Source organism: Barbus barbus (genome assembly GCF_936440315.1).
Source record: "Barbus barbus genome assembly, chromosome: 16".
Classification (NCBI taxonomy): Eukaryota; Metazoa; Chordata; class Actinopteri; order Cypriniformes; family Cyprinidae; genus Barbus; species Barbus barbus.
Window position 1 is genome coordinate 22,246,892 of NC_136744.1, and position 18,275 is coordinate 22,265,166.

An 18,275-nucleotide genomic window follows, 5' to 3' on the forward strand; every position below is an offset into this window, starting at 1 on the left:
TTTTTTCACTCTGCTGGGCTTTTACATGCACTTATAGTCAGAATCCAGCAGTTTAGGGTCTGTGATTGAAGGTCTGATAACAGGCTGATCTCAGAACAGTGTGACATATTCTTGAATGATGAGTTATGTCAGGATGTGGTTTGTTGGCAATGACCAGAAATGGCTATCTCTCTTCAGTACACTGTTTCAGTACTTTTTGCCAATGTAAACTGAAATAATTTGGGATACCACAGTAATAAGTATGATCTATTAAAGAATACATGATTTCTTATTGATTGATCTCATGACAGGAACTTTATGTTGTCCAAAGCGCATAAACGTTTTTTTTTCCCCCATTTGTATTTGTAGTACCAGCTTTAATTTGTTTTAGTATTATTAAAGTAATTACAATAATGATTGTGCTCAATATATGGTGGAATTTAGTCAGCTCTCACAAAGGGTTCTTGGCCCAGTCTTGCTTCAAGTCTGGTATCTTTTATTTTGAAATCGTTGAAGTTATTTGGAAGTGTTTCCCAAGAAAACAGCAAAACCAAAAGACAGGAACTGAGTTCAAACCTCAAAAATAAACGGCATACTAATGAATTTTACTGATTTTACAGATGTGATGTGTCCAGTCCTGCTTTTGGAGGGCCACTATCTTGCAGAGTTTAGCTCCAGTCCTAATTAAACATACCAGAACCAGCTAATCAGCATTTTCAGGATAACTAGAAACCATCAGGCAAGTGTGTTGGGACAGATTAGAACTAAACTCTGCAGGACATTGGCCCTCCAGGAGCAGGATTGGAAACCTCTGCTTTAGGAAGTAGTTGTATTTATTAGCCACTTTTCAGAATATACATTTAGTCTGTGGTTGGCAGGAGAACCAATTTTGGAAACGTGTGCATTAGTTTTAATGGAGCTGGAAAAAATGAGCTCACTAAAGTGAAGAAAACTTGGAAAAATGTCAGTTCTTCAGGTTGTATCATATAACATCTTTTACTGTAATATGAATTTCTGTTTGAATAAGTTTTATTTGTATAAATTTCATGTCAGTGACTTTTAAGAAAGTATAATGTACAGTCAGCAGCTTAGTATGAAAAAAAACCTCAATCAGATGGCGTGGATCCTGAAAGGGTATATTTTACAATAATGACAAGCTGATTGAACAGTATCAACCTTTACCGAATAAGTAAATATATGGGCATGAAATATGGTTTAAGTTGAAATTATTTCATTATGTGAGCAGAAAGAGACTCTAGAGTGATATAGGAGTCATGAAAATGGAGGAAATATAATAGTATGCCTCTAACACTATAATTTGAAATAAGCTTGATATATTATCAGCAAAATGGTTTAAGTGTGTAGTAATGTCACTGATATTATTATATCAAGCTTATTTCAAATTATAGTGTTAGTGGTACATAATTATGATAGATGAGTAATGTTCAGACTGCATACAGGCAAAGCTTAATTATGTGACTGACCTGTTCTCTTTTTGTCTTCTAGCTGTGAGCTGTCAGAAGATTGTAAAGGATCAGCCTTTGGTTTTTCACACACAAGTGAAGTCATCAGGATACAATACAGCTCCTCAGTAAGTCAGTAGACCATACAGCAGTCTAACAAACTTTATGGTTTCAGGTTTACTTTTATATGGTTCACATAGTTTCAGGCTTTGACAATTGTAGAATTTTTTGAGTTTAATGTGCAACAGTGGTGAGCATTCAATCACCCTGTTGAGTGCAAAATTCTGAAAATGTGTGAAATGAATCCCTTCAGTGTGTGTAATCAGAGTGTTAGACATGTATAGAAGGCTGCATATGTCATATTAACTAAATTAACAGGCAAAGAAGGATATTCTATAGATACAATTACTCGGGATGTGTTCTGGTAGCCTTTTTAAACATGACTTAAAATAATGACACTAATTGTGCTCACACCTAATATCTTCCATGCTGTAACTTTGGAGTTTAATCTGAGGTCACTAGCATAACATTCATTTAAACATTGTTTAATTATGTTTCCATGGAGTGTACAGGCCTGCTTAGACTCACATTACTGAAAGGCTTTTTATGCCATTTTTGCCATATTGTTTATTTCAATATTATGCACTGAATGAACAAACAGTCAAAGACCATCAGTCTGTTTTAGTAGAATCGCAGTCATCTTCATATCATTGCTCTTTTGTTGATTTTGATTGCTTCCAATTTCCTCATTTGTAAGTCACTTTGGAAGCATCTGCTAAATGACTAAATGTAAATCTTTAAAGAACATCACAAATGTTGTTGCTGCATCTGCTTGTGACCAAGTCAAGTATCCTGTCTATGAAAAACTAGGATATGTTCTCTTGTTTTTTTCAGGAATTATAAGCTATAACATATATCTCTTTTATAGTAGGACCATGTTTAGACCAAAGACCAATGTTAAGAAGAAAAGCAACTTGCAACAACTAGCACAAATATGTAAGTATTCTGTCAGTTTCAGTACAGAGTCTCAAGAATGCAGTAGTACTGAATAAGACCATTGTAGCTTGTGCTGAAAATTATGCACTGTTTTTCAACAGGAAGCACCTCTTAAGTGAATATCCTTCACATTTTGAAGCACCATGTATGCCTTATGCTCATTTGACTGTTTCCACAACCCCTGTCAGCTCTCTACAGTACTCAGGTGAGGAACAGTATAGGATCACACTAGGATTTAAACATGTGAAATATCTTTGTACTGCACAACCAGAAATCATGTCACACTGTATGAATTATTTTTAATAATTCCTAAAATATATATTACAACAATAACAAATAATAAAACATAAAAAATGTAAAATGCATTAAAAATATATATTTTTTAAATAAAAAAAATTTTTTTTGTTTTTATAACTGGTCAAATTTCTACACAAAGTTCACCCTTGTAGCACTGTAGTATCCTGCTGTAATTTCATTGGCTTAACTTTGCATAGCAAACAGTTTCTTTTCCAGCTTTATGCACAATCAACAGCACTTAATAGCCATGGCTAACGATCATTTGCCTGTTGATTTGCCCATTTTTGGTTCTCCTGTGGTCTCACATAAAGACTCCATACTGTAGCACCAGCAGCAAACCCGAGTAGACTCCTGGAGTTAAACACAATAAAGTCATGTACATCTGTTTTTAAGAGTGCTGTAGTTGTTATTTTAGACTTGCGCCAGAGGAGCGTCGGTTTTTAACTAATTATTATTCCTTCGTTTTTGATTGTTAACTTTCTATTTTTGTGTCTAGGAGACGGAAAGCAGATTGCGTGTGGTCTTGGAGACTGTTCTGTTTTGTTGTACAACTCTTCACTCACCAGCAACCCAGCTGTCTACACAGGTAGTGGGAGAGCTTCAAATCTGTAGTATTTATTTTTTGTAAAATTCCTTTGCATGTCTCTTATTTTCATTTCCTGAATGAATGGCACCAAGGAATTGATTCAGTATTCAATTTTTGCATGCCATTCTGACAGCACTTGATACTGACAGCTGAAACTGACACTTGGGGAATTCTGCCTTTTGGAGGACCTTCCTGTACCTGAAATAGGTGCTCTTTTCATTGGACTGATGGCCTGATATACACACAGCAATGTTCTTTTTCGTTCTTAGGGTTAATAGCTATTTGAAATGCCTTTGCAGCAATATCTTGTTAGCGAAAATCACAATGCCACCCACATTGCTGAGAGCGGCATTAAGATGATTATATTAATACGTGCTGCACATTTTCCTCTCAATAACAAAATAAACAGCAGTTAAGAAAGTATCTGACCACCTACCTATCACGTTATCGCCACAGGCCAATGATAGTCTAATACATGTATTAATCTTATTTAATATTTTATAATTGTATGTATTGTAGCTGCCTATACCTGTGTATTTATGGTATGGGAGTCCCTTGCAAGGTGATCATTATTTTTGGGGTCCTTGGCATCAAAATTGTGGCTCTGTTGTTTTCTTTTTGTAGGGCACAGTAAGGCTGTGAACACTGTATGCTGGAGTCACAGTAAGCGGTGGTTTTTGAGTACCTCTGAGGACCCCACCCTTTGCATCTGGACCACAAATGCTTCTGAACCTGTTCTGACCATGGTAACGTATCAACAATTAAACCAAATACAGTCCTTGCACTGACATGAGCAATTTAAAAAGTGCTATTAGTTCTGAGCTTATGCAGTACCTACAATTATTGTCAAGTCCAGCTCAGAGTGAAACAATAAGCGAAATATGTGAAGAAAAGTTTTAAGATTCAAAAAATTAATTTGCATTTGAATGCGTAGGCCTGTGGGAAGTGTTTCTCTTGGCAGTGTTCCTCTGTTGGAACGTCAATGGCATCTGTGCAGGCCCCTGGTCAGCACATCAGTGCTCTAAACACTTGCAGACCTCTCTAAACCCTAATTTCCCTCTTTCCCAGAACCCCCAACACAACTGAAGTTCATTCAAATCAGTTTTCTTCAGTCACATTCTGGCTCAGAATTTCTCTCTGGTGTCTTCCCACCCAGCCTCCTAGACCTGTGCATCTGTGTGTGCATCTGGAGCCAAATATGACCAAATGCATCAGTGTCTGTGTCATTTATATTAAAGAGAAAATCCTGAGTCTGCAATAATAAACAGAGCTACTTAATGTTGAAAGCGGAGTATAAAAACATTTTAGACATTTTGGCTAGAAATATACTCAAGTAAGCATGCAAACAGACAAATGTTTGGCTGGTAGCATAACCAGTAAGAATAATAAATAATAGTTACTAATAAGAATAATTATTCAAAAGTAGCGTAATAAAAGCAGACAGTTTATTCTAATGTGGTAAAGATGGTAATGGAACACACACTGTAATTGGCATTGCACACTTTTTGGGAGGCAAAAATGCGTTAAAAATCACAAAGCTAGAAGCTACATACATTCACATACCTGTATACAAGAAGTACATTAAATATCCAGTAGCAATCATATTTCACTCACCAAACTGTCTCTCATTGACTTCTCATTGACTTCATTAGTCTCATATTACAGAAAAACAACATTCCTCTATCCTCATTTATCTCTTCACACTCCATCTTTGGTAAAAAGAGAGAATGACTGAGATTGTGATATTTTAAGCTGATATGGTGCTGAATTTTATGTGCTGTGACATGAATGCACTTAGCACTTATTTAAAGGCTATTAATAAACTGCAATGTTGATGTGTCTCACTGACTGTCTGTTAATGCACTGTTTGTTTAACTTCATGCTTCTCCAGGGAGATGACCGGTTTGCAAAGCCCATCAGAAGTGCACAGTTTTATTATCTGGACAAGTTTTTACTGCTGGCGTCAGGATCAAATCTAATGCTGTACCTTTACCATCTGGACACCATGAGAGATGACATCAAGAGGTACAAGCAGTTAATGGACAATGAGCAAGTAACAAGAAACGCAGGGTGTTGGTGACCCTCTGCCAAAAGAAAGGTTCAGTTTCAAGGGCTTGAAAATCTGGGAGTATGCCAGGCTATCAGATTTTAGGGTGCCTCATCTCATTTAAGCTCTAGTCAGACCTGTTTAATTTAACAACCACATACTTCATATTCTAAGGCAGGAAGCTGTGTAGAATTTCCGTATAGATTTTTGTCGTGGTGAAATATGTCTGTGCTAGAGGGGTAAGCACTCATCAGTGGAGAATCCATGCAATATTTCTGAAGAATCAGAGAAGAATCCCAGTCTTTATACTGTATATCTAAATACAAGTGTTGGGGAATTCCTGGAAGAGATACATAGGAGACATCAGCCAGATTGTGCACATAATATTCTGTTTATGATGTAACATCATCTATAGAATAATTATGTGTTAAGGCCTTTTTAAGCATTATGTAAGGTGGTAGAAAATCTCTACAAACAGATATACTGCGTTTTCCTTTTCTGTAAAATGGTCCATATGTACAGTAGGTTCATGTCCACACAGCTTCAACTGCAGTGCTTTGTTATAATCCATAGAAACAACTCTGAAATAAGTTTAGAATCTTTATTTATGGAATATGTTTAATATTATTTTTCACAGGTAAAGAAGCATGTATAAATTGGTTAGTAAATTCAGCATGAAAATCAGGAACGGACATCACAGGTGGGGGGAGGGAACGTCCAGCGCTCTCTCCACCCTCAATACCACGACTGAGGTGCCCTTGAGCAAGGCACCGAACCCCCAATTGCTCCCCGGGCGCCGCAGCATGGCTGCCCACTGCTCCGGGTGTGTGTTCACGGTGTGTGTGTGTGTGTGTGGATTTGTTCACTACTCACTGCTGTGTGTGTGCACTTGGATGGGTTAAAGGCAGAGCACCAATTTCGAGTATGGGTCACCATACTTGACAATACGTCACGACTTTACTTTTTACTTCAATGTCAGCCATCAATGACTTCTACTCCTATATCCTAAAATACCTGGCTTAGCCTTTTGGCTTTGCACAGTTCAACAATAGCTGAAGGTATCAGTGCATGAGCAGAACAATATTCCTGTTAACTATAAAAAACCCACAGTTCCTTTGAGTATGAATAACACACAGGTTCATTCAGAATATTTAGCATTTTCAAATACATTTTGAAATATTATTTGAAATACAACTTTTACAGAGCATAATGTAGAGGGTAATCTCATTGTCAAATACTGTTATATAACAGTATTGGATTTTATTCAAAGTGACAGGACGCAAAGTGTATCTCTTTAACCGCAGTGTGTCAGATATCGTCTTGGCTGCTGGCGCTGACCGCACTATCCAGGTGTTTGATATGAACCAGGGCTGTATGGCTACTCAGATCCCTGATGCCCACTATCGAGCTGTCCACCACCTCACCCAGAACAAGGTAAGAGAATGAGAGCACATGATTTCGACCAGGATTTTTCTTGCTCTTTTGAATTAAAAGGACTGATGCACTATGTAGACCGATGGTTTTCCGCCAATGCTCCTGATGGATCAATGTGACACTGAAGACTGGAGTAATGGCTGCTGAAATTCAGCATTGTCGTTACAGGAATAAATTACATTTGAAAGCATATTCAAATAGAAAAAAGTTATTTTAAATTGTAATAATATTTCACAATATTTTACTGTATTCGTGATCAAATAAATGCGGCCTTGATGAGCATAAGAGACTTCTTTCAAAAACATTAAAACATTTTATTTACCCCAAACTTTTGAACAGCGGCACAAAAAAGTTTCCTGTTTCACAGGAAACAAAGTAGGCCTAACTGTTTTTACTGTGTTTTTGAATGGCAGTGTTTATTATATTAATGGCAAGTATTCACAACCAGCCTTTTACTCCAGCCCCTAAAACTTTTGTCGTGACTGTCTTCACCATTTTAAAAACAATGCAGTGACGTTCATGCTGCAGAGAGACCAGTGCTGTTTCCACTCAGAATTTTCTGACCTCAGTGGTCATTTACAAGGTGCACACAACTCAATACTGGTGGTGACCCTTGAGCTACATCACTAAAATTGGAATTACAAACCACTTAAGCTGTTTGTGGGTAGTGTATGTATATTTATTGTGAGGCTGGACTATGCTCTGGGTTTGTTGTAAACCTAAAGTAAGTACGCTTTGCTTCTGACTCACTTTGCTTTTGGGTTAACCTCATATCCATGATCAAGTCACTTTCAGAAACAATACCAAGGAAATACTGACTGAGCCTACATCTTAAGATAATTATAGTTAATGAAGCTGATTGTATGAGTTTTGTTTGCTGTGAAATCATACTGAGGGGAAAAGGGGCTTATAGAGTACTAATACTACCGTCCGTTCCCAGATATTAGTTTATTCAGGCTGCTTTGAACAAAAGTTCAGTGTAGTCAGGAAGAAGTATACGGTTCTGGAGTTTAACCTCAACTTTAATGTGTGGCAACCTTGAAGGAAGTTAAGGCAAACAGAACAGATTCAGCTTGTGTTGGAGTTGCTTAACAAATCCACTGTCCAAACCGAATTTTCTCTGCAGTTTGGCACTCTCATCCTCCCATTATATAAGGCCTCTCTGAACGTTATGCAAGATATGATATCTATGATATCACCGTTTTACTTGGGACAATCCAAACCACATTTGTGTGAGGTTTTCTAAGTTGTAGGTCTCGCGTGTCACATTTATCTTGCTCAGTATCTTGCTCTAAATCCCTCAGGTTTGCAGATTAGGATGGATACATGAAATAAGTTGAGGGAGGATCTGATTTAAGCCAAGCATGTTGGGTAAGCACATTCCATCTGTAGAGGGTGATGTCTTACGACTGTCTGAATACTGTCCCTTTGCATCTGTCAAATTTTGTTGGACCAACACGGATTTCACCATTGCACTCCATCCACCTGAAAATGTGTTTAAGTCTTTTATTCGGGTCCAGATTGCATTTATTTGATCAAAAATACAGTAAAAACTGTCCTTTTAAATTGTAGTCAGATATATATTATTATTATATAAAAATATTAATTGTAATTTATTTCTATAATTTCCAGCAGCCATTACTCCAGGTATCAATATCACAGCACTCTTCACAAATTGCTCTAATTATTCTAATGTACCGATTTTCTAATGTACCGATATTCTAATGTACCGTTTTATTGGAAAAATGGTTGTGTTGCTTAATATTTTTGTGCAAACCATGCTACATTTTTTTCAGCATTCTTTGTAACAATGTAAGTCTTTACTCAAAGTCTTTAGTTGTATGATGTGAGAGCAGTGTATCACGAGTATTCGTTGCCCCAGATTCTCTCCAGTTTGAGAGGGTCAGCTGAGATTAGTTGGGTACACAAGTGGACAGTGGACTGGATTAACTGATCTAATGCAGTATAATGGCTTTAGCTAGCAGGCACTCTCCCACGTTCCCCAAGCGGCCACTTTCCATACCAGCATACCAGCCTCCAGTCACGCTACACCTGCTGTACTTGTGAGTCTGATCTCTTCACAATAAAACAACCTGGCTCTTACGTACACGTGGGACCCTCCAACAAGAAGCCCACGCATTAGAGACGCCTAGAGGGATCAAGAGAGCTGATCGCTGGGAATTCTTGCCAGCTGTGAATGATCTTACAACAAACCTTTTCTCTTCTCAGCTACTCTACATTCTTCACCGTGGGCAACATGTTCCACTTTCTAAAGCCACATTCATAGAGAATATTTCTGATGAATGTCTAATTGTGTGTGAGTAGCCATGCAGGATACCTTAAACCATCTGTATTTGTGTTAGGGTGAGAGACATGGTTTCTTCTGTCTTCCACAATGTATGACAAACATTTCCATTCTGTGGACTTTTTTGGCTTCTTGCTCTAACTTCAGTTCTGGAAAGTCTGCACACTTTCAGCATGCACGTGCAGATTTTTTGCAATCTCCCACCAGATTTGAGTCTCTTCTATAACCGGTCAACATGATAATTAAATACTCATTCATTTAGGATAGTAGTTTTATATGAATGAGATGCTTTAGACCAGATAAATGTCATATGATAATTTTTCTTGCAATTCATGTACACTACCATTTAAAAGTTTGGGATCCATACAATTTTTTATAATATGATTGTTACTCTTTAAAAAGCTGCTATATTCTCTCTAAATATCAGTCTAATTGTCCTTGTTAGTTATTAGCAGGTTTGCCAATGTTTCCCTATTAAGGATCTTTAATTTCCTTTTGTTGTGCCAGTATCTTTTGGTGTGACTCTTTCCTTTGATTCTTTTATTACAGGGATCCCCGTTCTGTACACAGGCCTTGGAATCGTACAATCTCTTCCTGAGCAGTGCAATAACAGATGGTCTGAAATTGTGGGACCTGCGCACTGCAAGGTAGGTCCCTTTATCTCTGGGTTTTCTGAGACCTTTAGAGGGAAAGACAGCAAAATTCACAGTAAAATTCCATTAAGAGACTTAAATGTTTAATATTCAGTTATCTGATGCAAAATATCTTTTTATAAAGATGACAATATTCGCATGATTTACTTTGCTGCAATGGCCTTCAACATACTGTATCATGCTTATGTTCTTCCAGCCTAGCATTTCACACAGCTCTCACCTCGCTAAAGCACTGATAACCTGTCCTTCAGAGAAATGAGTAACGGTCAAATCCCAGGGTGTTTATAGGCATGTGGGGTACTGCTATTACATAATGTCCATAAGATCGTTAAGATCAACCAGGATTAAGTCTAGTCAGAAATGTACATATATCATTTAAACTAAGAATCCAAAATTTCCAGATTCTCTCAGAGCTAAGCCTTTGCCGGACCTCAGCCAAAAGGGCTTTGGAAAGAATTCTTTCTGTGCAGTTGACCTAACAGTAACCACTTTACTTTAGCAGGACACTGAGTGAATACAGCAATGCTGTTTCTTTCACAGTCCGTCGCTGATCTGTGTAAGACCATGTTAAATACAGTGGGGAAAAAATGATTTGATCCCCTACTGATTCTGTATGTTTTCCCACTGACAAAGAAACGATCAGTCTATAATTTTAATGGTAGGTTTATTTGAACAGTGAGAGACAGAATAACAACAACAAAAATCCAGAAAAACGCATTTCAAAAAAGTTATAAATTGATTTGCATTATAATGAGTGAAATAAGTATTTGACCCCTTCACAAAACATGACTTAGTACTTGGTGGCAAAACCCTTGTTGGCAGTCACAGAGGTCAGACATTTCTTGTAGTTGGCCACCAGGTTTGCACACATCTCAGGAGGGATTTTGTCCCACTCCTCTTTGCAGATCCTCTCCAAGTCATTTAAGGTTTCGAGGCTCCCTCCACAGATTTTCTATGGGATTAAGGTCTGGAGACTGGCTAGGCCACTTCAGGACCTTAATGTGCTTCTTCTTGAGCCACTCCTTTGTTGATTTGGCCGTGTGTTTTGGGTCATTTTCATGCTGGAATACTCATTCACGACCTATTTTCAATGCCCTGGCTTGGTTTCAATGCCCTGGCCCTGACGGTAGATGGCCCCGTCCATCGTCCCTTGCGGTGAAGTTGTCCTGTTCCTTTAGCAGAAAAACACCCCCAAAGCATAATGTTTCCACCTCCATGTTTGACGGTGAGGATGGTGTTCTTGGGGTCATAGGCAGCATTCCTCCTCCTCCAAATACGGCGAGTTGAGTTGATGCCAAAGAGCTCGATTTTGGTCTCATCTGACCACAACACTTTCACCCAGTTCTCCTCTGAATCTTTGGCAGACTTCAGACGGGCCTGTACATGTGCTTTCTTGAGCAGGGGGACCTTGCACTGCAGGATTTCAGTCCTTCATGGCGTAGTGTGTCACCAATAGTTTTCTTGGTGACTATGGTCCCAGCTGCCTTGAGATCATTTACAAGATCCTCCCGTGTAGTTCTGGGCTGATTCCTCACCCTTCTCATGATCGTTGAAACTCCATGAGGTGAGATCTTGCATGGAGCCCCCATCCGAGGGAGATTGACAGTTATTTTGTGTTTCTTCCATTTGCGAATAATCGCACCAACTGTTGTCACCTTCTCACCAAGCTGCTTGCCGATGGTCTTGTAGCCCATTCCAGCCTTGTGTAGGTCTACAATCTTGTCCCTGACATCCTTGGACAGCTCTTTGGTCTTGGCCATGGTAGAGAGTTTGGAATCTGATTGATTGATTGCTTCTGTGGACAGGTTGTATTTTATACAGGTAACAAACTGAGATTAGGATAACTCCCTTTAAGAGAGTGCTCCTAATCTCAGCTCCTTACCTGTATAAAATACAACCTGTTTGCCAGAAATCTTGCTGATTAATAGGGGATCAAATACTTATTTGACTCATTAAAATGCAAATCAATTTATAACTTTTCTGAAATGCGTTTTTCAGGATTTTTTGTTGTTATTCTGCCTCTCACTGTTCAAATAAACCTACCATTAAAATTATAGACTGATCATTTCTTTGTCAGTGGGCAAACGTACAAAATCAGCAGGGGATCAAGTAATTTTTTTCCCCACTGTATATAGATAAATAGACACCAACGCCAAAGGAATTTGAAAAATAAACCTGCTAATAAATTCTAAATTGAATCTTAATTCAATTAGTTCAAATTCAAAATTACTTTAATGCTTGTATAATTCAAGGTGAACATGTTTTCATATCCATTTATCATCTGAAATCTATTCATCCTCATGATGTTGCAAACACATATTTTTCAGTCTGGAGAGTCCGGAACTTTCTGCACATATTCTGATACCTGTAGTTTCTGTCTACAGAAACTAGCTTTCTCCATAGGATGACAGATTAGTGCAAAATTATGTTGTTTTTTTCAACTTGATGTGTTTACAGAGTGTTCTTAAAGTAACTATTTGCCCAAACTTGAAATCATTTGTGAACCCTCATGTATGTATGTATGTATGCTTATGTACAATATTTATGTTACTTTTATGGTGGTTTTTTTTTATTTTTTTGGAGCTTTACAGAGCCAGTCCACATTCTTTTTTGATATGAAGAAAACAATGGCCAGGATATTCTTTAAAAAAATAATCTTTTATGTTTTGCAAAAGAATGTGCTGTATGTCGCACAGCTTTGGAAACAAACTTGGGAGAATAATGATGATAGATTTTCATTTCTGAGTGAACTATTGCTTTAAGAACACTCTGTAAATACATCAGGGTGGAAAAAGCATTTTGGACCTGTCTATCCTCCTATGAAAAGAGAAACAAAACTAGAGCAGAGACAGCAAGTACAGGTGCAGGAATCTGTGTGGAAAGTTCCACTCTGAACATATTTTTCTCCAAACCTAGTGATATTTTATGTCTATATAGATATTCTGCAGCTGAACCTCTCCATTTAGTTTAATTTACCTTATAAGAGCAGCAGAAGGAATGGATGAAATAAATCTTGCCCTTCTTTTATTCTTGTGAAATAGTGTGCTTCTATACTTATACATCCTGCATCTTATTATGCTAGGAGATCTTCCTGCTCCTACTTTCAAACTCCAGAAAGTGTCAAATACCTTTTTCTTGCCTTGATAAATATTTGCACCGAGTTCCAGGTCAGGTTCTGGTCAGGAGCATTTATCAACCTCATCCATCCCTGCAGAAACGAACAGCTTCAACGAAGCATGAATTCTCTGCTTTAAAATAAAGTTCGATATATTATGTAAACATACTGTAAGTTTCACAACTGACAGTTTCCTCCCCAAGGAGGTCTATAATATCTAGAGAAAGCTATCCGTTAGCTTTCCCATTCATCTCAATGGCAGTTTTTCTGCTGCCGCACGACCCCCCTAAAGTTCAGTTTTGCCATCTTTGCTCATAGGACAAAAACCATGTGACTGATCGTTCTTGAGTTAAAGAAAAATGGCATCATTACATTGACTGTCTGAAACAACCTTGCAGGACATTTGTTTCTCCACTTCTTTGAAGGATTAGTTCCAGTGGAAAAGAGAAAGGAAAATTGTCAAAGAGAGGAAATCGTGAAAAACACTTGAGACAGAATACTAAAGATAAATGCAGGTCAAACACGGGAAACATGGACGGGAGTGTATGTGAGAATTAGTGACATAATTTGCCTGCAGTCATTGACAAACTGAGGTCTGGCAATTAAGTCTTTCGACACAGGCCATTTTATGTGTATTTTTCCATTTTTCCAACGGCTGGCTCTTTAACAGTGCTCCGACTTCAAACACGTGAAATGGCTTTATCTCCCCCAGACTTCATTTAAAAGACAAGTGATAGCATTCCACAGGCCAAGACAAAATCTTCGGCCTAAAGCCAAGGAGCTCTGGAAGACTATCACCCTTCTCTGCTTGTTCTGGGACTGTATGTTGTGCATATCACAATTAACCTTAAGTTATCCTCTGGGGTCAATATGACCCCAAGCGACTTTTCTTTAGTTAAAAATAATGGTTCCCTTTATCTCAGTGGAATAAAATCTTGTGACTTTTTCTAAATTATCTATCCATACACACACAAAAAAACTGGGCTTGATTTGGTTGTTCTAAAGGTATGTAAAAAAAAAAGTCACACTCATGACCTTTGGGGTCAATATGACCCCACATTGAAATGAATGGGAAAATCAAAAAAAAAAAGTTTTTTATTTTTCATTTGTCAAAAAAAATCTATAAATCCAGAATAAACCTGAAAATTTCCATACCACAATGAAGTCCTGGTACTAGAGCACAAATGTAATGTGGAACGAACATGATCACTTGCACACACACATGCTCACGCACACAAACACACACACAGGTGTGACTCCAATTGAAAGCATTTTTTTTAGAAATTGACAAATAAAATCAATAATTCCAGCATAAATCTGAAAATTTCCACACAGAAATGAAGGCCTGGTACTAGAGCAAAAATGCAATGTAGAAAAGACATGCTCACTCAACACACACACACACACACACACACACACACACACACACACAGACAGACAGGTATGACTGCCACAGCCAAATAAAATCAGCCACAAATGCAGAACAAAGATAAAAGGGGTGAGACCTAATGCACACACACATGCGCACGCGCACACACACACACACACACACACACACATGCGCACACACACACACACACACACACACACACACACACACAGACAGACAGAGAGAGCAAGGGAGAGATGAAAGGCAACTGACCTGTTCAACTTTGAGAAAGTTTACTCTGAGATCTAAGAGCTGCAACTTTATTTTGAAAACAAAGAAATAGTTCCCACACCAAAGGTATAAAAGAGGGTCTTTGGTGTCACACAGTTCATTCTGTGTCAGTATGGCAAAGCGTTACACTCTCCTGGAGACTTTAGATTGCCTGCTTGATTCAAGTGAAACTGAATCATGCCTGGAAGACACTGAGGGCGATGACTCTGAGCCATTTGAGACATTTGGTTCATTAAAATAAATAATATTCAACTACAATCTGATTCTAAGTCTTGTCCTTTAGGTGTTTCTTATGTGGCAATTTCTGTGGTATTTTGTAAAAACAGACATTTCAAATCGCTTCAAAAACGACCAAAATTCTACTATTTGAAAGAATATTTATTTTTAATGTCTTTAATAATGTTTATACATGTATAAATTCACAAAATCTATCACAAAAGTTATAATATGAGCAGTTGGCTACATCCAGTAAAATGAATGGATCTCTATTGCCCTCTTCTGGGTATCTATGGACAATACAATTTCTTTCTTAAATTTTAATTCCTAAAGGTTTGTCTTTGACCAACAGATGGCAGAATTGTACAGCTAACACCTAGATCAATATCCAGAAACAACTTATATTTAATTTAGATCATTGTTTAAGTGTTTTTTTCATAAAAAAATAATATTTTACATGCAAGCTAATGGTATAGTTGAGGAATTGTGTGGTAAATAGGTACAAAAGTACTTTGTATATCCAAAAACACAGCATTACTGTACAGATGAGAAGTAAACAAAAAAAATAATATATTATATGTATTATTAAAAATGTACATTTTTTTCACAATCATTCTTTAAATTTTGGGGTCATATATACCCCAAATGCAGTGAGTGTGAACAGGAAACTAAGGTTATAAGAAGGTTAAAATGCTTCCTTTCAGGTATAAAATAGTATATTGAACTTCAGGTTAAGAGGGGAGCAGGAGCCCTGTGGATTTTGAATTATGAATGAGAAATACTGGCAACAGATCCTGAAGTGCTTTCTAAAGACCTTCTAAAAACTCTTTTCTGAAACATCACTGTGTCTTCAGCTGCACAGGAGGTCAGGGCACCGCTGGTGGGACACGCACTAGAAAGTATTTTTTTTAGTGTTTGTTTGTACATCCTTAGTTTATTTCTTTAATAGCTGCTGTCTTTTTAAAAGCTTTGCTAGTGATTTATTAGTGAATTAGTGCTAGTGTCAGTTTTAAGTTGTGTCAGCTTGAAATAGGAAGTTATTTTTGATGTTCGAGTTGTCTCAAGTTAAATCCAGGAAAGTTATTCTACTGCTAATTTTTAGCTTGTGATAGCTAATTGCAGCTATCAGTTTTTGCATTATATAATTAGTATGTAACATACAGAAAGAATCAACAAGTGAACAAATATGAACAACTGTGATCTTTAAAATCGACTGTTGATTCCATATGCCTCAGAATCAGAGAATCGATTCTTTTTGGGATCGACTCCAAACTGGCAGCCACTTTGGCAGTCCTCAGACAGCTTGTTTATAGTCATTCATGATACCTCCTTGAAAGGAGAATAATCAAAATGATAGGAAAATGCTGTTATGCACATCACTTGCTATGCAGTAGTGTTCTGGGTTGTTGCTTGGTGGTTATGGGATTTTCACACCAGCAAGCTACACAATTACATACCACCTCTTATACGATATATGTAGATTTTGATAGCTGAATTGTGCCATTGCATAATTCAAGAGTTTATTTTTGTTCTGATTTTTAAAGGTGTCTGCAGGCTGAGTCTCTGGTGGGTCTCCAGTTGGCATGATGTACGTTTCCGCTCTGGTGGTTGACTAAATGCGAAGAAAATATGCGGGCTTTACACAATAAATTTGTTTATGCTTTCTTTTAAAGCATAATCTTTTCTGGTAATGAGAAGCAGATTAACCTGGCTTTCACAGGATGTGAATCAAGACCCAAACCCTCAGAAAAGCACCCTAGATTCATAAAGGCGTGCAAAGCAATCAGACTGAACACAACAACCAGATCCACTCATGTGATGAGCAAGAACCTCAGGCAATCTGTTCCATGAAGTTTTTCTGTTCCTGTTGCAGTGCAAAATATTTTGACCTTCATATTAATATATTTTGAGTTGTTTGCTCGCATGTATGCCAGAACTGTTGTTTGTTTGTTTAATTAGTTTTTATTGTATGCACCGAAACAGCATGCTTGGCAGTCTATGCGGTCTCATTAAAAGAGTTAATTTATTATATGGTTGTGCTGTTCCGTAAAGGTCGATGATAGGAGGTGGGCTGAATGTTATGGCTAGCATTGAATAACTTTATATGCCCGTTTTGTGACTTTCTTAATGGCATAATGATCTCATTAGGCACAAATCATAGGTTTATATTTGTAAAAATGTTAGGGTTAAGTACTAAGGGCAATTTCCCCTCTGTGGATTTTAAAATTGCACTTTTTAAATTGTGGATGCTCAAAGTGCAGACCCTACATTCCCACGAATTAACATATGTTTGTTTGAATTCCATGTTGTTACTACTCACCCAATAAAGACAAAAAATTATCCACAAAGCTGTGTCTTATGGCTTCTAAATCTTTAAAGTAGATTAGTACTTAGTAATCGATATAGTACTTAACAAATTCAATTTCAAAATGGATCGCTGTGGACTGTAGGTCAATGATAGGTTTATGTCTCTGTGTATGTAGCAGTAACGAGTTACTATTATTGAGTAATGTTCAGTAGAATGGTTGCTATAATCCAAAACATGTAACTGATTATACTGTAGTCATTACAACTACAAGCTTTATTTTTTGTTTTTCCCATAAATAAAACCCATATTCAATGATATGCTGTAGTTTGCCTTGCCAAATAATTATGTCAGTTAAATACCTTAACCAAGTTTAGTGTTTTGTTCTTCTTAATATAACATGCTCCTCATATTTTGAGGGTTCAAACTTACAGACTCATTAAAAACACATCACTTTTGGCCGCTACCTGGCCACTTGAAATACTGCATTCAGAGCTTTATGAAGCACTCATGATGTACCTCTGGAGATGTTAAAGATTGAATTCAGCATATGTTTTACAATAGCTTTTCTTTTCACTTGAAACTTTTCCAAGTATGTAATGTTATCTTTGTCATTAAGAAAAAACTAGAAGAATGCAGGGAAATGTGGTCTAGCAATTGAAAACACAACCCCCATCATGCATGGGAGTAATGAAGTGATGCATCTTCTCATGTGCTTTCTAAAGTTTCCTCCTGCATTAGTTTACATATTCCTCCTGGAAAACATTGGAGTTTGATGAAACATGGATCCTGACTATTTGATAGCACCTTCATGAAGAAAACACAGGCTCCAGATGTGTGGTCCTATGCCACTGAAAATGATCCTGTGGTTTTGGTCTTCTTAGTCATCACAGTGTTCAAGAAGATGGTTTCTATCTGCTGTATGTTGCTTTGGATGAGTTGTGTCTGCTCAATGAATATTTGTATACTAAAGGAGGTGATGTCTCTAACAAAGCCAAAATTAGCCCAGAAAATGAAAAGCTGAATTTAAACAGATTCACTTTAAGAACAGATGACCCTTTTGTTTTCGTGCTTGACTTTCCTGAGTGTTTCCTTTTTTTTGAGTTTTCCCCTTTCTGACTGGTTAAGTCAAATGGGAATATTGTGATTGTATGCATTTTTCAGCTGCAAAGAAGTAGATCCTAATGGATAAATATTTGAATTTAAAGCATAAAGGGCA

The 18,275-nt window shown here is 37.4% G+C and overlaps 1 pseudogene across 1 annotated transcript in view; it reads left to right on the plus strand.

Annotated features, from left to right (window-relative positions):
• The window catches only part of LOC306882565 (WD repeat-containing protein 27-like), a 50,082-nt pseudogene that overhangs the window by 6,149 nt on the left and 25,658 nt on the right, over nt 1-18,275 (plus strand). The window contains exons 12-19 of the transcript in view: nt 1,486-1,570; nt 2,371-2,442; nt 2,540-2,643; nt 3,232-3,321; nt 3,946-4,067; nt 5,213-5,374; nt 6,620-6,802; nt 9,657-9,754. The product of the transcript in view is annotated as a WD repeat-containing protein 27-like (transcript). The remainder of the gene's footprint in view (nt 1-1,485; nt 1,571-2,370; nt 2,443-2,539; nt 2,644-3,231; nt 3,322-3,945; nt 4,068-5,212; nt 5,375-6,619; nt 6,803-9,656; nt 9,755-18,275) is intronic.